Genomic DNA, 26785 nt, shown 5'->3' with positions numbered 1-26785 from the left:
TGGGGTTAGGGAGGTAGAGCAAGATTTATGGCACAGGTCAAAGGCCTGCTTTTGGACATATTCAAAATTAAAGTGTAGAAAAACCATGTATTTTAAAGAGCATTTGTTGTACTTTTATTTTCCTCATGACAACCAGAAATATTTATTTTTCAGTTCAGTATGCCATTCACATTCATTGTTTAAGCCCTCATTCATATTTCATCCTTAATTTATTAAATTCACATTTATTTTGTGACACCCCCGCCTTTCATACCCCTCATTTGTCTTCACAACAAGAGCGTAGAGGGCTGCAGAATTTTATATTTCTTTAAGCAGTATTTTGAGTATAAATGGAGCATCAGAACTCTTCCTGGTGGCTGCTTCCTGCCAGCTGCCCGCCCCCATGCCCGGGCATTGTGTTGGTCCATGGCCACCACAAAAATGTGGCAGGTGCCATGAATTTTTCCCACAATGCCCCAGGCCACTTAACATCTGAGCATTATGGGAGGAAACATGGTGGCCACTGGGAAGAGCTCTGAAGCACCTTTACACTTTTTTAAAAGTTTAAATAAAAAGGGGGAAAGCCTGCTCTCTGCCCCTCCATCCATGTATTGTGAAAATGAACAGGGCCCAAATGGACTGAGTGACCTATATGTTATTCAGCTCAAATTCCCATAGACATTTATTTCACAACAACTGGAAAATCTGATCAAATGGATCTGATTTGGTCAGATTTCCTTTCATCCTGAAAGCAGGCGCGTAACAACGATCGGGCAAGGGGAGACAGTTGTCTGGGGGCCCCACTGCCTGGAGGGGCCCCCCCAGAGGCACCTCACGTGACTCCCCATTGCCCCCTGCCCAGCCCCAAGGCCCCTCAGCCACTTGCCCTGTTCGCCGTCTCTCCAGCTTGTTCTCCTGGCTGGCAATCGAGGCAGCAGACAAGCTGCAAAGAGCTCCTTTTCTCCCGCCTCTCAGCTGATCGGCGGGTGGGCGGGGCTTCCACAGAGGCCTGTGTAGGCCTCTGTGAAGCCTGAACTCCAGTAGGGCCCAAGCCAGCCAGGAAGGAGGAGGCAGCCAGAGTGGCCACCACTGTTCTCTGCAGCAGAAGACCCCCTGCTGCCAGGTAGAGTGTGAACTCCTTTTGGGGTTACCTTCCCTGCCCCCCGCCCCGGATATATAGGCATCTGCTTGCCATAGGGCTTTGATATGGGGGGGGGAGGGACTGAGAAGTCTCTGAATATTTATTTTTAAACAGCTCGGAAAATTTGCTGGCTTAAAAAAAACTATCTAAAAAGTCCTATAAGTGGCTTGTTTCATGGCAGAAAATTACAAAAACTTCTGGAAGAAACAGTATTATATTTATTTTATTCATTCATTTATATATGCACTTATGTTCAAGTTGTTTTGCAACCCAGAAGGTCTGAGTGAGAACTGTGAAGCATGTCTTCTGCTTTTATTTTATTTTATTTTTCTTGTGTGTGAACTGCTCTCCAATAACTTGCAGGGACTTCAGGGTAAATCTGGCCAACATGTGAGTGCAGCACCTCCATTCCAGAGGAGATGTGTGTTAAAGGGCTTTAGAAGCCTCCTGTGAAAAACCTCCTGCAATCAAACTTGACTGAATTTGTTCAGAATTCTGAGAAAACAAACATAGGCTCACTCTGCATGGTTGAAAGTCTCCTTTGCTAATCTGCAGCGAGGGGGCCATTTTAATCATTCATCTTTCTAGTGTGTTCTAGGCATTAAAAGTAGCACAAATATATAGTACTCAATGTATATCACTATATACTGTGAAGTGTGCGTGTGTGTATTCAGTGCAATGTATTTCCAGGCAGCATACTTATTTTGGAATATCAGACTTAAATCCTTGGGGGCCTGGGGTGTGCAGAGGCCCTGGACTTTGAGGGGGGGGCATTTTAAAATCTCGTCTCTGGGCCCACTCCAACCTTGCTACGCCCCTGCCTGAAAGGGATGCAGTACCAGAGATATTGGTGCCCCTATCAAATAATCACATGTGGTCCAAAGTATGGAGTTGAGTCACACACAAGTAAATGACATCCAGGTTTCCCACCCATTCATAATTTTTATGAATAGTTCTTTATTTCAGAAGCTCTTTTCATAATAAGCAGAAGATATACTGTATGAAGAGACAAAAGCTCTACCGGCTAATTTTCTATATTGCAAGTGATTTGAAATAAGCAAGGAAACAGCAGGGTGAGTAAAAAATATAGCTGTGCAGCTATTTTTGCTTCTCATTTTGAGAGTTTTCAAATTCTGCATTTATTTTGGGATTCAAAATTTGGGATGAGTTTAGTGAGGGCTGAAATAGCTCCTTTTGGAGACTGATGTCAACCGTGGTCCCTAAGTCAAAGGTACACAAACCTTTATGAAGCAAGTAAGCCTACATACTAGAAAACAAAAACAAAAAAGCCTTCAATTTGAGTATCTCTGTGTTTAAGCAGTTTTAGCTTCAACAGTAGCACAAGTATCTGTATACATGTATCTGGGGGTGCATGAATAACTGTACATACCATTCATTTTAAAACTGAACCTGGTACAGGCCCCATCAACTGCATGGGACAAAAAGAAAGTGTCATACTGTATACACGCTAAACATAATGTATGAATAACTATGTATATATAGATCTGCACATGTGTACAGTGGCTGATATGATAAGTAATATTACTCAGAGTAGTCCCACTGAAATTAAAAAGGCAATGCTTAACTGGTCCTTTTAACTTCAGTGGGACTATTCTGAGTAATATTCCTTATCATGTCAGCCACTGCACACAGATTGCTCATGTGTTGAACATAATAGGCTAGTTTACATGATGATAAACAGGGGAGGACAAAAGTCTTACCCTTGTTCAGGAGCTGTGTGTACTTGTGTGCAATAAAAAATAAGGTAGGAGGCACCCGCAATGATTGTCTGTTAAGCAGCAGTTGGGTGCAAGGGCTCTGTCTCAGCTGCTGAATTATGTTGAGATTGGCTGTGGACGTTATCTCTGTTCTTGATCTAAGACATGTTTGTATATATTTGAATGTGCATGTGTACTAGCTTGGGGGCGCAGTCATTGTGTTTTTCTCCTCCACACTTGCTGATTTAAATTCAAACTGTGAGGTTCTCCCTCTCTCTGCATAAGAGACTGTTAATCTGTTTATTGTTTTCTTACCATATGTTGAGGAAATAATAAATACGAAACTCTTGTTTCTCAGTTAAAGTTGCTTCCTGTCCATTTACTTATAGAGGATAAGCAATTTCTCTGCAACAAATTAGGTAGGAGGGAAAGCCCTCAAACTCAGCTGCTGCTTAACACATGATCAATGACGTTGCCTCCTAATTTAATCATGTGAACCTATCACTATGTGAACTGGCCTAATGTCTACATAGGACTAGTGAAATCTTACAGCTGTTGTAAGCGTAGGTGTACTCCTGGGCAGTTGTCTACCCTTGCCAGAAATGCTGATACAATATGGTTCTCACAATGTTGCCAGTCCATTTGCTGGTGGTGATGTTGGGAGGCATTTTAGGGGTTTTCATGGGTGGGGATGAAACTCATTGGTGACAGTGGCACTTCTTGTAGTGACCACAGGTTGAGGCTGCCAATTTCCCCCCAAAAGCCCTTGCAAGGGACATAATATGTCACCATGTTTCTGGGTGAAATAATGGTTGCCACCAAGTACTAGCCAGTAGGACGAACACCAATGCAAGACAGGTGGCAGCAAGGAAGTAAGGGGGATTTGAGCCAGAAGTTCTCCATGGGGAACTTTTGTCTCAGCCCTACTTTTCATTGATCAAGTATTTATTTATTTTAAAAAATTCTACCTAGCCCCTCCAGTACACTACTGCTCGGGGCGGCTCACAACAATAAAATAGATACAATACAATATAAAACTAATAAAATTAACCAAATTAAGTAAACAAGTTAAAAGTCAGACTAAAACCACAATCAGAATTATGTTTCAAATTAAAATTTATTTTAAAAGCTAAAAAATGAGAATTATAAAAACATAAGCATTGAATAACCTATTGACATATTTTCATACAAATGTAAATGAGCAAAAATTGTAAGACATTTTCAGAAGTTGGAACTTTGAGGATGCTTTGAGAGGTGGAAATTCTCTTATACTTATCCATGGACTACATGGCTCTCCAGTGCTCATCCATTAGCATTGTTATAGTAAAAGAAAGGCCTGTCAGATACACCTGGTAGAATGTGGCCAGACACTTCACATAAAAGGTATTCCTTCAATGTGAGTTGCTAATAAAAATGCTCACAGGTGTTGAGTATTATCCTCCACCTTGAGAGTTCTTTCCAGCCTGAAAATAATCCATCCAGGCAACCTTTTGGCATGGATATCTGGTATATTAATTAAGCTGGGTGTCCCTCCCTCCAGACCTTGTGTTGAAACTTTGATTAACCACTTCTGCGTCTAACAACTAAGCCATTAGGTAAGCATGTCAGCTTTGCAGGTGTGCAGCTCCTCAGTTGCTACATTCAAAATTCTGACATTAATCAAAGCTAACATCACCTGCTGTTGCCAGAACACATGCCCATCTTCAATCAAAAGCAATGGGGAAAAGTAATTTCTTACATGTTGCTTTCCCTGATTTGCAGAATCTGGAGCTTAGAATGCCTGATCAGCATTGCAACTTACATTAGAAAAATAGGGTATTGCTATGTTTGTATAAAACCAAATCAGTAACTTCCATGAGGGTTAGCAGTAGCCTTTTCCAAAGAGTGTTTGAAAGTTTTAACTTCAAAGTAAGGATTTCCATAAATCCCAAGAGTACATTTAGATGGCTTACATTCTGACAATGTCACTTCCAAACAGACAGTGGCCACATTCACACGTCATGTGGAACCATGGGTCCAATAGACTCACAGTTCCGCCCCCCCAATGTCCTGTCCGCATTTAGACGACAGGTAGAACATCCTCTCTGCAATCAGCTAGTTGTCAGTTCCTCTGTGCAAGAACTGGCTGAAAATCGCTGCATTTGGATGGAACGGAAGCTCTGTGGACCCTCGATTTGGAGCAGCAAAACTCAATACAAACCAAGGGTTCAAACTGGAGTATCCTGAGTGCAACCTCAGGTAATTCAATGGATAGGACTGGAGTTGCATGCATTCAGATGTAATGGTAAGGAAACTGCAGGTCCCTGCAATTCTGTTATGGGCAAATGCAGTTAAGTCTGCAGTTACATGCACTCTTATTTAGGAGTAGCCCTGACTGAACAAAGTAAGACTTATTTCTAAGTAGGCACGCATGGCCTGAGCAGCACAAGACCCTGCATCTCAAAATTTAATACACACACCTAGCTAACTTGGCACAGAGGCATGTTTTAACATAGTGATTCTCTTTTATTTAGCAGGGGGAGAGTAACTGGCCCTCTCTACCCCCAGCGCAGTACCTCCAGTTGCTGGTGTCTATCTTGTGTTTCTTTTTAGATTGTGAGCCCTTTGAGGACAGGGATAAAGCTTATTGATTTATTATTTCTCTGTGCAAACTGCCCTGAGCCATTTTTGGAAGGGCAGTATAGAAATCAAAGCAAATCAAATCAAATCAACAAATAGAATGTGTGACAAGGCAAATGACTTGGGTTTTTGCCAGCAAAATGGATACAGTTACAAACACCAAAGTTAGGTGCAGACCCAGTCCACGTGTATCTATTCTCACCACATATAAGGTATTACTATGACTACAAATATGTATATAACAATTTTCAACAAATTCTCAAATTATTTTATAGATAGATAAATAATAAACAGAGGTAAAATAAATAATGGCACAGACCTAGTTCCTGCCTTTCCTCTTTTCCCTCAAAGGAAGTGGGAGAGAGGTTGACAAAGGCTCCACATCCCTGTGACCTAAGTACCCACTCTTAGTGACTTGTTTTGAGTAATTCTAGGTGTTATTTATGTGTTGAAGAAGGCTTGGCCTTCTTGCGCTTCCCTTTAGAAAGCTGACAGAAATCAGGCCAATTGCATAATTGCTATAATGCACTTTCCCCTCATAAAAGCTGTACTGTTGGCACCACTGTCGTACACACTGAGTTTTCCTAATGCCAAGTGAGCTGCATTTTGCCAGTGTCGTCGAGTGGAAGCAATGGGCGTGAGGAGGATGTTCCATGTGGGTGGGGGGTGGGGGTGGGGGAAGCAAGCCCAACCGGAGATATTATGTTCTATAATGAAAGCATTAACTTTAGGTATTATTAAAGCAAGGGATAGAAGCTCACTTCAAATTCATTTTTTTTTTATTTTAAGCACATTTTAACTTTACCCTATCCTCACCTATTTCTTTCCAAGCCAACGAATTGTAAAAGCCTCTTGATGTAGCCATGCAAACATCAACCTTTACTTGAATACCATCTTCATCCTTTGGTGCATGAAATTAAACAGCCACTAAAGTTAAGTGAGGAATGAATCAGACTCCACAGGATGTAGCAGCTCAGGGTGCCAAGAAAACATGCACGCACACACACCCCTAAGGAAAATTGTCCTTCACAAGCTCTTTTCAATAAATCATCAAATACTGGGTAATTATGAACTACAAAAACTCTTTAAAATTACAAATGTTTTTATTTGGAGTTTATTTCAGTAGTAAATAAAATGGAGGGGAAGAGGACATTTCTGTTCCAGTATTTTTAGATTATTTCAGATTTCATTTAGATATCTTTGATTTAGAAATTTGGAGTTTATTGGGGTGCGGACAGAAGCTGAATGTTTATTGACATCTCCAGATGTAAGAATTTGATAGGGAAGTGTCTCAGCTGATCCTGAGAGAGGAATCAACTTTTTTTTAGCCTACTTTCCTTAAGAAAGTAAGCTTATGAGATCACACGGTATTCTGTGTGTGTGTCTGTGTGTCCGTGTGTGTGTTCCCCACTATCAACTTTGCAATGCCTGAACCAATATGAACCAAATTTGGTATAGTTGTAGGGACACATAGGGACACTTCAATGGTGCAGTTTGTGATAATGTCATCCACCCTGATTCAAGATGGCAGATGTGTAAACATTTGAGTTGCAAGTGGCTATGAATCTAAGTGACCTTGTCTTGGAGAAAGAAGAGGTTAGATTGTGGAGGAATATAACCGAATATGAGGCCATTCAACACAACCATAAACCTGGTAGGACAAGTGTCTTAATTTTTAAGGACAAGGGCTCTGAATTTTTGGTTGTGTGGGTGCAAACAACTAGGTAGGAGGAGGGAGAAGTGACTGTGTGGAATCAAGGTAGGCAGAAGAGTTGGCTAGGACAGTGCTATCTTACCAACTTTCATACTCAGCATCTGACCAAGGTAGGAGGAAAAGCTGTCCTACCCAGCTTTTCCTCCTACCTTACTTCCACACAATCACTTCTCCCTCCTCCTACAGAGTTGTTTGCACCAACCCAACTGAAAAAATGGGAGCTAACATAGCTCCCAAATGTGAGGAGGACCAGTTTTCAGTTGTGTGAATGACCTCTATGATCCGTATGTCCCTTAGAGAGTATGACTATAAGTTGTTCTTTTGCTGGTATTTGATAGGGATGTGCATGAATTGCTTCAGGCACATCCCAGGGACTGGCTAGGGGTTGCTTTAAATGGAAGCAGGCAGGTCTACCTGCCCCTCTGTCAAGCCACCACCCTACGCCACTCCATCATGGCACTGTTGCAATCAAAGTTAGTCCATGTCAGAGGCAGCCTATGCCACTGGCCCCTTTGATGCCATGCGAGGGATACTGAGAGAAGCATCCTGTCGCCGCAGCGTGTTAAAGGGGCCAGTGGCATGGGCTGTTGCTGGCACGGACTAGCTTAAATTGCAACAGCACTGTGATGGGTGGTGCAGGGTGGCGGCGTTTTGACAGAGGGGCAGGTAGGACCTGCCTGCCTCCATTTAAAGCAACCCCACACCGTGCACAACACCCAAAATGTTTCCGCATCAGAGAGCCAGAGAGTTTCGGCATCTCTTCAAAGAGGCGCCAAGACGATTCAGGCACATCCCTAATATTTGACTCCCGAATACATCAAGAGGATATATAATTTGAACACTGACTACTGCTGGTGTAAATCTTTTACATACATTTTGGCTGTTTACAATAATTGAGATATTTTGGAAAGATGCCTTGGAAAGAAAAAGGAAATGACTGACAATAAAGTTCCAAATAACCTCAAAGCTAATTTACGATTAGAAAATTTGAAAGAGGTGGTCTTAGAAGATAATTTGGAACTAGTAACGTGTAACTATGATCCTGTTAACTTCATCTAGAATATTATTTGTCTCAGCTTGGAAATAACCCAGACTGGAAATCATCTGATTCTGTTGAAGTGGTACAAGTGCATTGGGGCTAACATACAATTAACTAAAGTAACCTATTACAAAAGTGATATCAACAGATAAAACTGTAGAATGATGGACTTTGTTTATAATAATTGGAATAATAATTTTCAGAATAATCATCAGCCACATTTATAATTCTCATTATTGCAAAGGTTTGTTTTTTGTAGTACATTTATAATAAAAATTAAGAAAATAATTGCAAATGTTTTGAATAGAAGCTACCTGAATTGACTCTTGGCATGTGGATATGGCATGTAAGCCTTCAGTGTTGGGTGAGAGTCAGTGGAATTGAAGATGAAAAACACTTGCATGTGAATCTTGGCTAGAGTTTGCCTGCAGCAATAAAAAGACAAGAGCACATGAGGTAGGTTAGGCTGAGAGTTGTTTAGGAGCGAAAGAGGCTGTAGGCTGGAAAGCTAATGGTAAAACTAAAGGGTCAGACCAAATATGACTTTAAACCTGTCATTCATTTTCTTTTTCTTAAAAATAGCAGCTGCTATTTTTAAAAAAATCCTTCATGCCTGTGCTATGATCTTGATGAAAATCACACATCTCTCTCTACTCTCCCTGAATCTGCTGTTTGCCTTGGGAGTAACGCTGCTATTTGAGCTCATAGCAGCTTCTCTCCTAGGGTAGGGATGTGCGAACTGGCTCATCCTGAAGCTGGTTCACCATCAAACTGGTCCACCTCCAGTTTGGCTTGAGGTCTGGCCAACCCTCCCCCACTCCCACTGGCTGGCTGGCTGGCTGGCTGGCTGTGGGGCTGATTCCAGGGTTCTAAGATAGATAATTTAAAAATCCACTCGCCACCTCCGGGGGGTACTGCTGTGGCCATGGGAGCTCTCCGGCAGTTCCCCCTCCCCCACCAGCCTCCCCTGGCCTCAAATGGCCCAGTTTGGGACATTTTTGACCCATTCCAGGCTGCTTTTGGCCCACTGTGGGCCTCTCTGTTCTAGCAGCAGCCACTTTGAAGGCTGCCATGCATGCACACTGGCCATCTGTGTGATCGGGATGGCCAGTGTGCATGCATAGTGGCCTCCAAAATGGCTGCTGCCTGTGCAGAGAGGCTCAGAATGGGCCGGAGATGGCCCGAATGGGGCCATTTGAGACCAGAGGGAGGTCGGCAGGGGGGTAGAGAACTGCTGGAGACACACACACCCAGGCGGTCACAGCAGCACTCCCCAGAGGCAATGAAAGTTTTTTAAAAATCCCTACGTTAGAACCTCCAAACCAGGTCAAATTAGAACCGAGCTATGGGGGGCGGGGAGCTGTTTGGAGTGGGGGCTGAACATGCCTGGTTCAGTTCGAGTCCAATTCAGGCTCGAACCTAACCGGGTAATGCATACCCCTTTCCCAAGGCAAATTACAGATTTGGGGAGGTGAAGTGTTTTTCATCAGAATAGCGGGGAGGGGGAGTAAAACCCCTCTTTCCTTTGCACTGAAGACCTGATTCCCACCCTCCCCCATGGCTGCTATTTTTTCTCTCTTTAAGATGGAAAATGAATTTATTTGTTTATTAGTATGTTTATAGGCAAGCTTTCTGCTATTATGCAGCACAAGGTGGCATACACGGGGTTCACAGAAGGAGGGGTACAGAATTGGCAAAGGCCTGAGAAAAATAAAGTTGAGGGGGAAATTGGCAATTGTGGTAAATGAAGGCAGGAGAGACAAGGAACTGAAGACAGAGAGATCAATGAGAGAGGGCATATGCAGAAACTTCGCACTGCATAGAGATAGTCATAGAGGATATGAAATTAAATGGCCACTGAAGTTAGGAAATGAATGAATCAGACAAGAAGGGGCAGAAAAGAGACATTAGGGCTTGGAAGGCCCAAAGGCTTGGAAGCAGAGTGGAAAGCTAATAATCAGGGGGTGGAAGGAAGCAGGAAAGAATAGCTGGCGGGGTGATAAAGTAAGGACCTGAGGGGACAATTAGTATAGTCAGCAGAGGCCTGAGGGAAAGGAAGAAGGCACAGAGCGTGTTTGTTTATTAAATTAATTAAATAGATTTGAATCCAGTCTCCCAAAGGTGAGTTATATAACAAATAAAAACACAATCAAATCACAACAAAGATAGCACAGCAGAGAATGAAAATATGTCAAAACCAAAACACCCAATCAATGTTAAAAGCCTTGTGAATGAGCAGGGACTTCAAGGCCAATTTGAGAACAGAGAGGGTGGGTGTGAAGGATCTCCCCAGGGGAGGAACTCTGGCACCACCACTGAGAAAGCCCGGTCCCTGGTACCTGTTCAACTGAACTTGCAATATTGGTGGACCAGAGAGCAGGGCAGAGAGAGATCTTAAGGGTTGGGTAGGCTCATATGGGTGCAGGCAGTCCTTCAGGTAAATAGGTCTCAGACAGTTCAGATGGCCAACACCAGAGTTAAAAAGGAGTCAAACAGAAATGAAGGTTGGGCAACAAAACCTCACACAAAGCTTATGTATTGATTTATGTAGTATGAACATACATATGTTCATAAACCACCTCATTCCAAAGACAGGTAACAAAGCAAAAATCAATAAACAGAGTAAGTCTAAATCATTCTGCTCTTCCCCTAACTTAACCCTGTACCCAGAAGGCTAGCCTAGGAATGACATGGGAAAGGGTGCCAGACAGGCCAAATATAGGAAGAGCTGCATTCATTTCAACACAACAGCCAAAACTTGGGCTGCATCTATTATACTTATAATTAGCCATTATCTTTGTCTGTTTTATGCTATAGGAACATAACATAGCATGCTTATCACACATTATTCCTTTACAAATCAAACTGAAGAGCCAGCATACTGAACCACATGCAGAAATGCACAATGAATGTTAAATGTGTTCTTAAATGTGGTTTTATAAAATAAATACCAATAAATAAATTAAAATGGTTGGAGAACATTACTACAAGAGAGTTGGGCAATAGTGTATTTGTTTCTTACTACTGTGATTCCTATGAAATGTAATTAGCTCTTTTTATGAACAGGTAAAATATAGTAAATAAAAGTCTCAAGGGATTTCCATGTAGCCATATTTATTTTCCACACATGTCTTCCTGAATCCTGAATGTTTATATTTCTCAGAAATGGATGAGGACAAATCATATCAGGACAAGATTTTGAATCTGATTAAGGTGGACCTACATTCAGTTTTGTCCCCTTATTGGGTGACCAGACTTCCGTTATAGCAACCAAAACACAAGGGGAAAAGCCTTTAGCAAGATGTTTCAAAGGCATTTCTCATATGCACATAAAAGAAATATTCATGCTAATTCAAAAATTGGTCCACACCTATAATTCCTTTATATAACCAAGACAAAGCTTTGGGCAAAATTTCCTGCAGTATATATCTCAGTTACAGAGTTGTGGTTTCAGTAAAAGCTTGTAAAAAGGAATTTCCATGCATAATTTCCTTACAGAGAGATTCTGAAGGCAAGTTGCATGTAAGATTACGCGCTGATTTTAGGTCTATTGCAGAGAATCTCTATTGCAGGAGGAATGCTAAAAAGCAATAAACAATATAGAGTGCAAATATACTTCCATGTCTTTTATAATAACATCCCACAGTTTTGTGAGACTGTCTGTCTGTCTGTCTGTTAAAATAGGCAGGAGAGAAATCTATGAAAAGCTGAGAAGGAAAGGGAGGTCATAAATAGGATTTGCATAAAGATTTCAAAAAAAGTAAAATATGGAGTAAATTCCAGGGCTCCTCTCAAGGAGAAATGCCTGAGAATATTCAAGGAAACCCAGACATGCTTCTACATGAAAAGTGAAATATATTAGGGAGCTACTACACATCCCTAGAAATAGACTGTGGGTGGATTCATACATAACTGTGGGTGGATTCATACATATTTGTTTGTTATTTATCTGTGTAAACCGCCCTGAGCCATTTTTGGAAGGGCGGTATAGATATCGAATAAATAATAATAACAATAATAATAACAACAGTGAATGTCAGCTTTGCTGCTGGAGCCCTAGGAATGCTTGCGAGCCTGACTTCTGGTTGCACATGAGCAGAGCTGATATTGGTCATATAATGCGAACCTGCCAATGTCAGCTTCATCAGCCTTGTTTATGGTCCAGAAGCCATTTGTAACCAAGAGTCAAAGTCAGGTATAGATGTTGGTTCTAGAACTGTACATTGGGCAGAAAACATTGACACTGCCGGGTTTGCATGACATAGACAATGTTGGCTTATCCCCATCCTCCTCACCGGAATCTGGGATCTTTGCCCAAATCAAATCACCAACCCCTTTTGGGGAATGTGCAGTCACAACTGGGAGGTAAGCTCCTAAATGTCCCTTCCACCTCTGCTGCTTTTGAAAAAATGTCATACTTTACTAACACCAGCAGCCATGGCAGCAGTCTCATCTCTGATCCCAACCAATTTGCTTCTCTAGCAACTAAGGGCAAAGACTGCCATGCATAACAGTCTTGGAAGTAAGGGATGGAATTAAGGTGGTCATACAGACAACAACCAGCTCTTTTCAGGATTCAAAACTGAATGCCAGTGCAGGACTCAAAGAAACACAGGAAAAAAATTTCTCAAGTACAAAACAAGACAAGTTATGGAAGGATTCAGACACCCCAAGTCATGTTTTGTTAACTTGGCAACAGGGACAAACTATAAATGAATATGACTGAAGGGATGCAAGGAAAGAGTTAGGTACCCAACAGTGAAGAATTTGGAGAGAGAGGTAGGAGGGGCCAAGGGAAAGGTGCGGTGAAGCCAGCTGGGAAGATAGGGCCAACTATGGCCACTTTTCCATACACATTCTTACAATTTTGTGATAGATTCCTAGGGGACATCTGTGCTTATCTTTCTTTGTTTATATTAGAAACACTTAGATAAGACCCTGACCCAAATTGGTTTGTACTACAAATTTGAAGGCTCAACGCTACTCATGAAGCCATTTGAACAAATTGCAAATGAGTACTTAGCACAAAAAAAGTTTTTACTTTAAAGATGACAGATCTGACCTGACATCCTCCATAGAGTGAAGCCCTCTGTGCAAAATTTGCCAGGCTTGTCAGAAGAGTTTTGTGTGTGTGTGTGTGTGTGTGTGTGTACGCAACAGGTCAATGAATTAATATTGTATGTGCTGAAGAGCCCTTTCCCTTATCACTTAAAGATCCATATGGTCAGCTTGCTCTGTTCAGAATTCATATTTCTTAATGTGTTGTTTACATATCTAACTTTTTTCACGTATACCTATTGCTCTTTGTCCTATCTTCATTAGATCTGGTGAATGATATTTCTCCACCTTCTTTCTGGTATTCTGCCAAGATATCTTAAGTTCTTCCTATATTTATTTATTGTTCCATTTCTATACAGCTTTTTATTAAAATAATCCCAAATAGTTTACAATATAATTAAAACAATTCACAACTAAAATACAATTTTAAAGTACAAATATCTAAAATAATATATCTCTATTTTAAAAGTTTTTAAAAACCATATAAAACAGTAAACACACAAAACACAAAGCAGCTGTAGTAAAAACTAATCTCATATAAAAGCCTGGGTGAAGAGCCACATTTTAACTTGCTTTCTAAAAACTATGATGGAGGCTGAGGAACAGATGCCAGCCAGGAGAACATTCCAAAGCTTGAGGGCAATGACTGAGAAGGCCCTGATTCACATGCTCAACAGCCGAGCCTCTCTCACTGCTGGCACACAGAGCAGAGCCCAATCCAATGATCCTGTCGAACAGGCAGAAACCCTTGAGAGCAGGCAGTCCTTAAGATATCCAGGGCCCAGACTGCTAAGGGCTTTAAAGGTCAAAACCAGCACCTTGAGTTGGACCCGGAAACAAATTGGCAGCCAGTGTAATTCTTTCAGAATGGGTGTAATATGATCCCAGCAGGCAGTTCTGGATAAAATCGTAACTTCCACATTTTGCACTAGCTGCAGTTTCTGAATATTCTTCAAGGGCAGCCCCACGTAGAGTGTGTAACAGTAATACAGCTGTGATGTGACTAAGATGTGGGTAACTGTGGCCAGAACTGCCTTCTCAAGAAAGAGGCTCAGCTGGTGCACTAGCCAAAGCTGTGCAAAAAGCACCTCTGGACACCACCTCCATCTGAGCATCAAAAAGCAGCGCTGGGTCCAGCAGTACTCCCAAGCTAGCACTTAGTCTTTCAAGGGGAGTGCAACCCCATTCAGAACAGGTCAAATCCCTTCATCCCGATTGGCTCTCCTAATGACCAACAGCACCTCCATCTTGTCTGGTTTCAACCTCAGCTTAATAGCCCACATCCAGCCCATCATGGCCTCCAGCCACTGATTCAGGTCATCCACTAGCTCCCTAGGATCAGGTGACAAGGGGAGATAAAGCTGAGTATCATCTGCATATTGCTGACAATTCAGTCCAAGTCCCTGGATGACCTCTCCCAGTAGTTTCTTGTAGATGTTGAACAGCATGGAGGACAAAACCAAACCCTGTGGGACCCCACAAGCCAATGTCCAAGGAGCTGAGCAGTAGTCCCCCAGCACCACCTTCTGGATCCTTCCCCCAAAGAAAGGACTGAAGCCACTCCAAAGCACTCCAATCCCCATACTTGAGAGGTGGTCCAGAAGACCATAGTGATGGTATCAAACACTGCTGAGAGGTCCAGCAGAACCAACAGGGAAGCACTCCCCATTTCAAGCTCCCGGTGTAGATCATCCACTAGGTCGACCAAGGCAGTTTCAGTCCCATATTTTGTTTGTTTGTTTGTTTGTCAAATTTGTACACTGCCCCAAACTTTCATCTCTGGTTAACACTAACATAAAACAAGTTAAAGCATACACAAAAACTTAAAACAATTTAAACAATCTAAAAGTCAAAACAGATTAAAACTTAAAAATTTTAAAAGCTGAAAAAGCTTGGGTGAAAAGGTGGGTTTTCAAATGCTTTTTTTAAATTGTCAGAGATGGAGAGGATTGTATTTAACTATGGAGCACATTCCACAATCTCAGGGCAGCAATCAAGAGCAATTGAGCAATCAAGAGCAGCAGCCGACCAAGGCAGTCTCCACCCCACAGCCCTCCTGAAAGCCAGTTTGAAATGGGTCTAGATAATCAGTTTCCTCCAAGACCATCTGGAGCTGAGAGACTGCCACCCTCTCAATTACCTTGCCCAACCATGGGAGTTTGGAGACAGACCTATAGTTGCTCAACTCTGTGAGATCTAATGCAGGCTTCTTTAGAAGAGGTCTAATTACCTCCTTAAGACAAGGAGGCATCCTGCCCTCCCTCAAAGAAGCATTTATGATTTCTACCAGGCCTCCTACAACAGCCTCCTTGCTAGATAGAACAAGTCATGTTGGACAAAGAGTCAAGAGAACAAGTGGTAGGCCTCATCATTCCAAACAGCTTGTCCACATCCTCAGGAGTCACAAACTGAAACTGATCCAGTCAAATCACATAAGAGGAGTTGCTGGATATCTCCAATTCAGACCTCAGTAATTGTGGAGTCTCCATCTAAGTCAGCCCAAATACAAGAGATTTTGTCTGCAAAGGACTAATTAAAAACATCACAGTGAGTAACTAATAGCTCCAAATTCTGATTCAAGGAAAGCGGGGGACATACTAGCCCCCTCACAACCCTGGACAACTCCGCTGGATGTGAGCTTGCAGATGCAATACTGGCAAAAAAGAACCGCTTCTTTGCTGCACATATTGCCTGAGCATAGATCTTTAAATGTGCTCTATGTCATAATCTGTCAGATTCGAATTGAGTCTTTCTCCACTTGAACTCCTGTCATTTTCCTTGCCGCTTCTGCCCCCATAGTTCTTCTGTATACCAAGGGGCCAATTTCAAAGTGGGTTGGACGGGAGGCTTAGGAGCAATCGTGTCTACTGTTCCAATTCTCCACCAGGGCATCAATGAGATCACTGGCAGAGCCAACATTAAAGCCCTCCAAGGCTTTTTGGAATCCTATTGGATCCAATAACTTCTTTGGGCAGACCATTCTAGTAGGCCCTTCACCCCTGCGGAGGTGGGAAGTGGTTGTAAGCCTAACCTTAACCAGATGGTGGTCCGTCCATGACAATAGGGAAATCACAGGAGTCCCTACCACTGTTCCCTCTATAGTGTGTGCACGCTCACAAGTTTTCTGATGTCCGCTCAGTTAATTTTAGATCCCGCTCAAGTTGAATTAGGAAGGCCCCACTCTGAATGCATGTGCACACACAGTGTCTTGATAGTGCCGTCTAGAACAAAACTTGTTCCGCACAGAGATTAAAAAGATCAGAGTAAAAGACCAAATCAAGTGTGTGACCAGCAATGTGCATCGGTCCAGATGCCACTTGGGATAGGCTCATAGTTGTCATGGCCACTATGAACTCCTGAGCTGCCCTGGACAAGTTGGTCCCAAAATGAACACTGAAGTCCCTCAGCACCAAAAGTCTGAGAGACTCCAACGCAAATTCCACGACCAAGTCCATGAGCTCAGTAAGGGATTCTGTTGGGCAGCAGGGCGATTGGTACACCAACAGAAGTCCAATCTAGCCCTGATACCCTAACTTAAGTATACACATTCAATATGGTCAGATACCCCAACAGGGACCCTGGTAAGGGAGATGTTATCCTTATAGACCACAGCCACTCCACCTCCCTGCCCATGTCCCCTCACCTGCTCCTCTGCAGAATACCCTGGAGGGAGAAGCTGGGACCCGACTGGGCCACTAGCCTCCCCCAACCAAGCCTCTGTGATGCACAAGAGGTTGGCTAGACTGACCTGGCATTACAAAGGAGCAAGGCGAGGCTACGTGGGTTGTTGGCAGTGCTCCCCAAGGTCAAAGAGCTGGCAGGACAACTGGCGAGGAAGACAGCTATTACATTTCTGACTTCCCTTTCCCTGGAATGGCCTGCTGACCTGCCAACATGACTTCTTCTATTCACCACCACCACCACCAGAATAGCTATCCAGGATGGAAGCCAGATTGAAAGGGATCTAGCTAATCTGTATTATCCAAGATCCTCTGCAGCTGAGAAGCCACCACACCCAGACCCTCCTCAATCCCCCACTCTCCCATACATATCCTTCAGCCCAACTACCTCAGCTCCTCTATGCCCTCAACACCAAACCGGGACTTTTGTCATCATACACAGAGCCACAGCCATGCAGCAAGCCCACCCACAACCAGGAATGCTCACACCAATCTTGGACCTAGGGGACCACTGCAGCAAACAACCAAAATACTACTCACCAAAGATGAAAGACGGGGAGATAATTAAAATAAGGTTCCTCACATGGGGCAATTCCAGAGCGAGAACCCCTCTCCTTGCCCTCTCTCCACCCCAGAAACAAACATAGATGCCCCCACAGTCAACCCAGAGGAGATGGCCTCACAGACAAAACATCACCAACAGTCTTGACTGCACATGTCCAAATAACCAGTTATGATGAAATAGCAGGCTGCTGTCTGCACACCAAGCTGCTGCTAAATGTTCCATGTTAGGAATGCTTGCACGGAATGCTGAATTAATCTTGCTGGTGGGGCCTCAGTCTGCTTGCCTCCAGGCTGAGGATCACAAGGACGAGAGCTCTTGTGCTCTCGCCCTTAGGCTCGCACCAAGAGACTCACGCCATTGGCACAAGCAGCTCTTTTCTAGTAAGTACCTGAAGGAGGGAGGAGCAGAGTTAAACATTGAGGGCCCCACCCAGCAGAACTTTTTCTCTTCCTTTATATCATTACATACTCAAAATATACACATTATTTCTCTTTTTACATACTTAATGAGGCTCCATAGTAAGGGTGTGCATGGACCGTTTGGCACGGTTCAGTCCAAATTCGGTTCAAATTTGGACTGAACTGTGCCAAAGCAAACCGGTTCGGTTGAACTGATCAGCTAGGCTGGTCAGTTTGACAAACCATCTCAAACCAACTTGAAGCAGTTCACAATTGAACCACTCAAACCGTTTCACAATTGAACCAGACCGTGCCAGTTCGTGGAGGTCCCGTTCCAGAACAAACTGGTTTTGCACATCCCCGCTCAACAGAAATGTATCATTTCCTAAAACATTTCACTGCTTTGAGCCATTGGTTCCTTTAATCTACTTTTTGAATGTTGTAACGACTTTGAAGGCAGGAAAATAGGAATCAGTGACTGCGTTTATCTTTAATAATTGTTATCACTTTTCTTGGTGATCCTGGAATGTTCAATAATGTGAGATCTCCTAATATGAACTGTATAGACAAGACTTCAGTTGTCATTTTGTCTATGAGAAGATCATAGCCTTTTGGATTATATGAAGTGAGAACATGACTTGTCAAAGGGAAGAAAGCAAAGATCACTTTGAAGAGACTTTAAAATAAGATGTCTCTGAAATCAACAAAACAAAAATGAATCTTTTGTTAACTGTTTCAATGTTTTTCTTTCATGCCAATGAAAGAAGAGATCACCACAATGTATTTTATTTTCACTGTGTATATGGGAAAAAGTTTGATGTTACAGACACATGAGATAAACATATAAAATTTTAAATTTTAATGTGTGTTTTTATCTACTGTGATTTTTATCTGTTTTTATGAATTTTAAATGTTTCCATATTATGTTTTAATTTGTACACCGCCTAGAGATTCCTATACTAGGTGTTATAGAAATGCAATGAATGAATGAATGATAAATTAATAAAACAAGCGGAGTTTACAAATCCAGAATATGTAGCTTTCCTTAAACAGATGCAGAACATGCAGTGGTTCTGCAAAGCTATTATTCTGAATACACATAAATAAATGAGCTTAAATTAAAAAAGTCTATGAGGTCATTCGCATGACCATTTCTGGGACAGGGAAGGCAGATGGCAAGGAAGGCAGAGTTGAACCCAACTTCCCCCCCAGATGATCATAGATCTGATGTGTGGCATGTGGCTTGAGTGCCCACACAGTCTGCACTGCTCTGAGCAGTGTGGATATCTGGAGGCCAGGAAAATAAAGCCCAGCCTCCACATATCCCTTAATGCACCACACGAGGAGTGTGGTGCACTGAGGGCTTTCCCTTCAAGCTGGGAGCTCTAGGTGCTCGGCTTTGTGTTTGCTTGGGCTGCCTGGACCCTGAACACACACCCCAACCCCGGAATTGTGTAAAAGGGCATGCTTGCACCCTTTTACCCAGGTAGCACTCTGAGTAAAGAACTCAGGCTACCCAGGGAGGCAGTACCAGGATCGGCCCTGATCCTGGTGCTTCACAAGCAGCCCTACCCAGATAGGCTGCCCATGCCTAGGTAGGGCTGCTCATGTCAACAGCCTCTAAATGTAACAAGTGTATTTGATTATATTATTACTTTAAAAACACCCATCAGGCACATTTTATTTAATTGCTAGCACTGATATAAACCAAAGTGATCACACAATTATGCATAGTCATTTAAGCAACATGTGTATCATATCAGCCCCCCTGGTCAAGAACTTTGTGGGAGATCTGATGAGCACATGGAGCTCTGGTGTGTGCAGGGTTTCCCCTTCGTTTGAGTGGAAGGATCAGCAGTATGTTTATCTCTTTGTAGTCAGAGGTGCACCTTCCACTGAACTGAATGGAAAGCCACTGAATCAAAGTACTCATCTCCTATCAGTACTGCTGCTGCTATAAGGAGTAGAGTTTTTGACTGTATAGTTGGAGTATAATTAAAATGCCAAAGATACTAATAGAAGGTAATGGATGGAAGCTACACATTCTCCTAGTCAATGCCCTTAATTCAATGTTATTTCTTTAACAAACTGTGCTGTCTGCTCTCATTAAATCGTTCAATTTGGCACAGGCAAGCTACAGTGTCCTTGAAACCACGTAAGAACTGCTATTCATATGCTAGTTGACAGTAGCTACTTTCAGAGGGTTTTTGTTGCTGGCATAATAAAATTGCTATTACTATCTTTCATTATAATTTTCCTTCCTTCAAAAGTCCTATTGTGTTGTTATTTTAGCCTTTTCGTTCTTCAATTATGATTGAAAGAGAAATGTTTTCTTTTGTTTGGTCTGTTTCAAAATTAGCTGAGCTTTTGGCATGCCATGTTTTGGGTGGTACTCCTATCTTAGAAGACCACCTTTGGATTTGAAAAATAAGAGAGAAAATAAATGCATTGTGCCTCCAACCCCAGTCCCATTGTTCTAGATCAACAAGTGTTCTACCATTTCACATTTTATTCAGAAATGGCACAGAGGCTGCCAGGTTTAAAGGCAACTATGGACTAGCACACTCATAAAACTTCAAATTCTCTCTGCATCATATGACAAGTCGCTCTATCATAAAACTATCAAAAATAGCTCAAAATCTTGACTCAGTTTTCTCAGATGCCACCTGTTTCTTTCTTGACAAATCTGAACTCAACATCTATGCTGTTGAAAATAATATTCTGGTAGGAGCTGGCCAATGGACTTCTGCATCAAGCAATGCCTGCATTAATCTTCACTACTGCCCATGCTAGACTTAGCCAACCCAATATATATGGCACAATGGATCAAAGAATTAGTAGGCATCACTGAACAATGTGCATAGCAGGTCTGTGCACTGTGCAGCAGAATGCAGTCTTGCCTGTGTGAGTTTCCACAGGGGGTGACCTCATTCCCATTATATGTAGTCTCTTGACTATGAAGTGCCTCCTGAAAATGGCATACCTGCACCAGCAAAAGGGTTATTCTAATCTTTGTTCCCTACTCCACAAGTGGGAGATATCTTATGATGCATCTTATGTTAGATCAGGCCAAAGATCCATCTAGTCCAGCATCCATGCAATGGCCAACCAGGAACATCTGTGAAGGTTGCATTGCCTTACTCCAGAATTTTCTAACCAAAAAAAAGGAAGACAGATGAAAGGGAAAATTAGAATGAATAGAAAAAGGAGAGTGAGGGAAAACAACAAGGAAGGAAGGAAGAAGGAAGGAAGGAAGGAAGGAGACAAAGACAGATAGGAAGCAAGAAAAATGGAGGTGCCTTACAGCCTTACAAAGAATGTGAGAATGTAAGGGAAGATTCTAATACACTTTTTATATAAGGTTATGGAGACTGAAAGGAAATGGTGTTCATTTTATTTTCTTTATTTTCTCTTTTCTCCTACCCCCCCCCCCGTTTCTTTTGAATGGACAACCTACTTCCTTATTAAACCTCATGGGCCCAACTGCACAAAAACTTAGACTACTGCACTTTTCGTTTTTGCACTGCACACCATGAGTCCAAATGTATGCATGTTAGATGAAACCTTGCCCCATTTCCAGTGCAAAATGGTAGAGAAGGGGCTACAACACATGACTAGTCCACCTCATACTGGAGCCAGTTCCTTGAGGAAGTGAGGGGCACTGTACATGGATTTCATTATACTATTTGATTACAAAAATGAGGCTTAAACTAGTACAACACATGAACCAAATAAAGAATTAATTGTCCCTGACTTAGTGAGTTGTTGTAACAGTGTGCAATAGGATTGTTCCCAGGATGTTATTGTGCATAGTGTCATGATGTAATGATTCAGAGGGTCATTTCCTTGCTCATAATGTAGGAAAACACAGACATGGTCAAAGTGATTTCTCATGCTGTTCTGTCATGACAGTGCTTGCTGCCATGATTTAGGAAACCACAGTCAGTGGAAAGGTTCCTTTGAAAAGTGTTTTAAATGTCAAATCTCAGATTAATTTCTGTACTGCTCTAATACAGATGTCAGAGTTCTGGACTAAACTATTAATCTGACCAGAACTTCTCATGCATTACTTTGCCCATCCAAATGGTTATCCCTTGAACTTAAAAATAAATAAATCAGATTTTAGTCCTAAAATCCTAACAGCATCTCTCAGGAGGAGAAAGAAGTAACCCGAAGTACTTAGACTGTAGACTGCAGTCCTCATATTGGTTACCCTAAGAAATAAAACTGGCATAAGTGCAAATCCAGAATTTAATGAGCAATTCAGGGAACTCCTATGTACACAGCAGAGATTCTACATGCAGGTCCCCATGCCACCAAAGATTTATTTTGGAAGTCTGAGAAAACATTGGAAGCAGCCTGCATCTATAATTATGGATTACAGCGGATAGACCATGGCCGGCATCCTAACTAAAGTGGCGTGCATGAAGTCAAAAAAGGCATGTGCAAAGATCGTGTCCCTGCTTCTGGAATGCAGGCGCTCACATGCAGAGAGTGGCAATTTTTGCCAGTTTACCCTACCTTTGGAAGTGCTCTGTGCAGCTTGAAATTATGTCCCTGGCAGCTGTGCAACTCTCAGGGATATAATTTCGCACTGCACAGAGGGGAAGGAGGGGAGATTGGGGAAAATCACCCCCATGCATGAGAATCCCCATTAAAAATGGGGACACTATTCCTGCACGCATGCCTTTTTTGACTGCATGGATGCAGCTTTAGTTAGGATGTCAGCCCATAAGAATGTCTGGTAGCAAAAGAATGTTGTTAACCAGTTCTAAAGATGATTCCATTCCAATTCAAGAGTGAAATATTTTGATGATAACATAGTTTTTCTTGTGAACTAGTGAAACATTCTCATGTACTTTGGATATCACAGCGCATAACAAAAGCAGCAACTAATGCAGCTTTGGGAGTGATGTACTCTGGGCATTCTCTACAATAATGAATGTAAATTATTCTCTAATTAGCCCTATTAAAATAATTAGAGCTTCCCATGTCATCTTCATCAAACCTCAGTGTTTGAAATAAAAAAAAATCCCACAGAAGTGACCTAAGTGGTTTGGGGGCACATGGTATTGTGGGAAGGGTGGGAGCCTAACTCATAATGAAGATTAATCATCATGATTTGATCAAGATTTATCACAATGAATGAACAGTATTTATGTGGTTTTTAACTTGCTCACCTTTGCCTGATAAGAAATGTACCTCTTTTTAAAGGTAGCTGATAAACATTGCATTCGGTGGAATTGGTTTATCATTTTCCTACACATTTTGCTAGCTATATGTTTGTGTGTGTGTGAGTGTGTGAAGTTTAAAGAAAAAAAGTGTCAACTTCCACTATGACTCAGATAGCATACTGACAGAAAGTGCAATCCTATGCATGTTGTTTACTTGGAAGTAAATCTCACTGTGCTTCCAGGTAATGCTGCATATTTATTTATCTAATTTATTTGTATGCCACCCCAGACTTCCTTCTCTGGTCAGTTTTTGCAGCCTAAGAATCTATTCCTTGAATCAGGAAGTCCCTGGTTTAAATGTCACCTAACCCATGAGCACATTAGGTGGCCTTACGCAACCCTTTCTTCTCTCAGCCTCCATTAACTGCAAAATGGAGATAATAATATCTGCCTGCAAAATAGAGCTGTTGTTACAATAGAGCTGTTGTAACAACCCAGGCTGGGTTAGGCTGAGCATGTGAAGCAGCGGGTGCAAGGTTGCTCCCAGCACTGCCCCCACACCAAGCCCCACTTATCAACCTGGTGTTTAGCTGACGAACCTGTGGTTCACTTAACCTCAGCCAGCAATTGTTGCCAGGTTAAACGGCTCCCCACCACTGGCCCGCTGCCATTCCGGCAGGAAGCCAGGGGGAAGGAGCAGCTGTGCCAAGCACGGTGGCTGCTTTAGAGCACAGCTGTAGCGCTTATGCCCCGGGTCACCCTGGGATGTGGGTGAGGAGAAGTCCTCCTGCTCTCAGCGTCTCCCTCCACTACACCGCTGCTCGTGTGGGTGTGTAGTGCAGCAGAAGGGAACACAGTGGCAACAGCTGAGCTCCTGCCTTTCCCGCAGCCTCCCCCATCCTCCCCAGCGAGGTTGTGTAAAAGATCTCACTGAATGTAAAATGGGATGCAAATTAAGTATCAATACAAATCATTATTATGAGCCTCAAATGCAAAAACAGACTAAAATTTAGGTTTTAGCCATCAGTGTGCATTGAGAGGGTTAGAAGGTGGTCAATAATTAACAGTAAGTAGTGTTAGCAAGTGGTGTAATCTCAGTTGAATGAGGTTTGTGGAATCGCTCGTGGAATTGCTGGTGAACATGCTTACAGTGCCTCCCTTTCAAACAAACAGCACCATAAATATGTAAGTTGGGAGGGAGGGGTGAATGACAGTGGAGGGGCAGGACATCCTCCCTGTTTTCCTTGCTGTAAGCGGGAGAGCTGCTCACGCTTTATAACATCTAAAGAGGACTTGAATTTACAGTGTACACAGGTACAGATATGTATGCAGGTTAGGGATGTGCACAAGCCAGTTCACTAGAAGCGTGAGCACTGTAAGTTATTCCCCTCAGGGGGTGGAGCCTCCCTGCTCTCAGAAGAGCAGAAGGTTTCAAGTTCTCTCCATGGTTTCTCCAAGATAGGGCTGAGAGAGATTCCTGCCTGCAACCTTAGAGAAGCTGCTGCCAGTCTGTGAAGACAATACTGAGCTAGATAGACCAATGGGTCTGACTCAGTATACGACAGCTTCCTATGTTCCTATGTATGTGTCTACAGACATCTGTACAATTGTACAACATAATATCTGAACAGGTCTATAGCTAGCTAGGACTTTGTTTCATATATTTATGGAAGGAAGAGCATGGAGAGTTTGAGGTTCCACACTGAATTGCATAAGCTTTACAAAAGCAGAGCATTTTCCTTTTCAAACTATTCCTGTGCAATTAAGGGGCAAAGTAGCAAACCAAGAGAGAGCATGCCTGTCACCATTTGTCATTTGGCTGATCAATTCACACCTCCGTCACAATAAGATCAACCCTGCAAGTGCTCTAATGACTCCGAATCCCTAAAATGCCAAGAGGATTAGGGCAAAGATAATGTACTATAAAGGTGCTAATGAGTAGGAGGAGCAGGAGGGGAGGAGATAGTCCTGCTCACTGGAGGTGGGGGAAGGGGGAAGTGAAACTTTCTGCTGTAGTTCTACAAGGCATCCTGGCTCCTGGTTGTGGCCTCTCTTCAGAAGAATCCGGTTTGTTGTCATTTGAACAACAAGCTGCAAGCCAAGAGAGCACAGATGAAGCCTAAAGCTGTTCATGCACTGCTCTGTGAGGGGATGCCGACTTTTATGCACATGTATCCATATAAGGCCATGCACGTGCAGATGCTTAGATTTGGTCTTTTCCCTTTCCATGTAGTAGACATTTGTAGAGTTTTTGCACATCACTGGAGCACATCCTGTACAAGATGGACTGTTTCTTCAATGTGTCATATTCTCTGGGTTTGTGGTAAAATATTGGAAAATACTTGCTGTGTTCAACAACCCAGATATAGGGACATTGTTTTGGCAGCGACTGCTTCTTCCAGTGCCGCAAGACAAAGATGACAGGAGTAACAATGCTGTGAAATGCTCCGTTCTGTACAACTGTTTGCTTTGAACAACTCCCCACACACCTACCCTAATCTCCATTCACCGCTTCTCATGATATCATAGCACAAAAGGCTTGTGAAGAATATTCCAATTCCAATTCTCCTCTTCTCAAACCAAAGTGCAATCATTCTGGACTGGAAGAGCATTAAGACACAAGAATGTATTCCCCCTATGAAGGGCTTTGTTGGAACGAATGCACACACACCAACTTTACAAATCGACTATCTCTTCACTTGGTCTTGAGATCACATCTATTGGTCTGTTTTCTTTTAGGCCTGCCAGATTGTCGAGGTGAGCTAGGAAGAGCACTGCTGTCTCGGAGGTCACCTTGCGATGAAGACTCTAAATAACAGCGCACTAATGTATGCATACATGCGGGAATGGCTTTAACCCACGTGTCAGACTGCCACTAATCGATTCATTGGCTTCTAACAAAACAAAACAAAACTGGAGAGCTTAGCCCCCTTGTCCAGCTGCAGCAGGGCGGAGCAGGAACATATGCCTGCGTGAAAGTGGGGAGGGGAGGGCAAGAAACTCTCTTGAGCAACCAAACAAAGACAGGGGGGAAATGTCTTTGGCAAGGCGTGGAATGACTTAAGCACTCTATTGTATTAAATATGAATGAGCCGTCCTTGTACAAGCCTAGTGTGAGGGGATTCTCTGTGTCCTTGATTAGCCACATGATTAACCAGATTACATGGGGGAAGCCACTAAGGTAAATAAGGCAGGCCTTCTGTCATTTCCTCCCTGAGGCATAGAAAACAAGGTGCTGGGAGCCTGCCCTATTGTCATCAGCTGAAAGAGGGACAAAGCTCCGCATAAACGCTGTGGTTGTGAATGACAATAAGCCTCAGAAGGGGAGCCGGTCTGCGCCAAGTAGCATGAAAATATCTATCTGGTCAGTCTCCACATAGGTATTGTTCCCATTTAGCGCACAGCCCTGTATGAAAGCCCTGTGCTTAAAAAGGGCCTTGTGTCCTCTCATTGTTTTTCCTTTTTCCTTTTTTGAAGGTGCAGATTAAGGCAGAATCAGTGAACCATGCTCATTAAGAGTGCAGGCCAAGACATGTATGTCTTTGAATCTGTCAGCATATTAACCCCCTTCTGCCATTTTTCTACATCAGTGAGTTTTCCTGGCTTCTCTCCTCTTTGAATCTTGTTCTTGGAGACAAATTATCTTTCACAGCTAATTGGTTTATAGACAAAACACCAACCGTACACTTGGACCAAAGGT

General features: G+C 42.6%; 2 long non-coding RNA genes across 3 annotated transcripts in view; one reads left to right on the top strand and one right to left on the bottom strand.

Moving 5' to 3' along the window:
- The window catches only part of LOC128324155 (uncharacterized), a 125669-nt gene that overhangs the window by 24917 nt on the left and 73967 nt on the right, over positions 1-26785 (bottom strand). The window contains exon 2 of the long non-coding RNA XR_008306672.1: positions 8525-8635. This is a non-coding gene — a long non-coding RNA (uncharacterized LOC128324155). The remainder of the gene's footprint in view (positions 1-8524; positions 8636-26785) is intronic.
- LOC128324153 (uncharacterized) lies at positions 1029-26725 on the top strand. 2 transcript variants are annotated; one of them, XR_008306668.1, is made up of 3 exons: positions 1029-1102; positions 2074-2193; positions 25825-26725. It is a non-coding gene; the product is annotated as an uncharacterized LOC128324153 (long non-coding RNA). The 2 variants fall into 2 exon arrangements; XR_008306669.1 differs by having other exon boundaries at positions 1032-1102; positions 2087-2193.

Source organism: Hemicordylus capensis, chromosome 4 (genome assembly GCF_027244095.1).
Source record: "Hemicordylus capensis ecotype Gifberg chromosome 4, rHemCap1.1.pri, whole genome shotgun sequence".
NCBI classification, from domain to species: Eukaryota; Metazoa; Chordata; class Lepidosauria; order Squamata; family Cordylidae; genus Hemicordylus; species Hemicordylus capensis.
The sequence above is the reverse complement of the archived record's forward strand: the minus strand, read 5'-3'. Positions and strand labels throughout refer to the sequence as shown.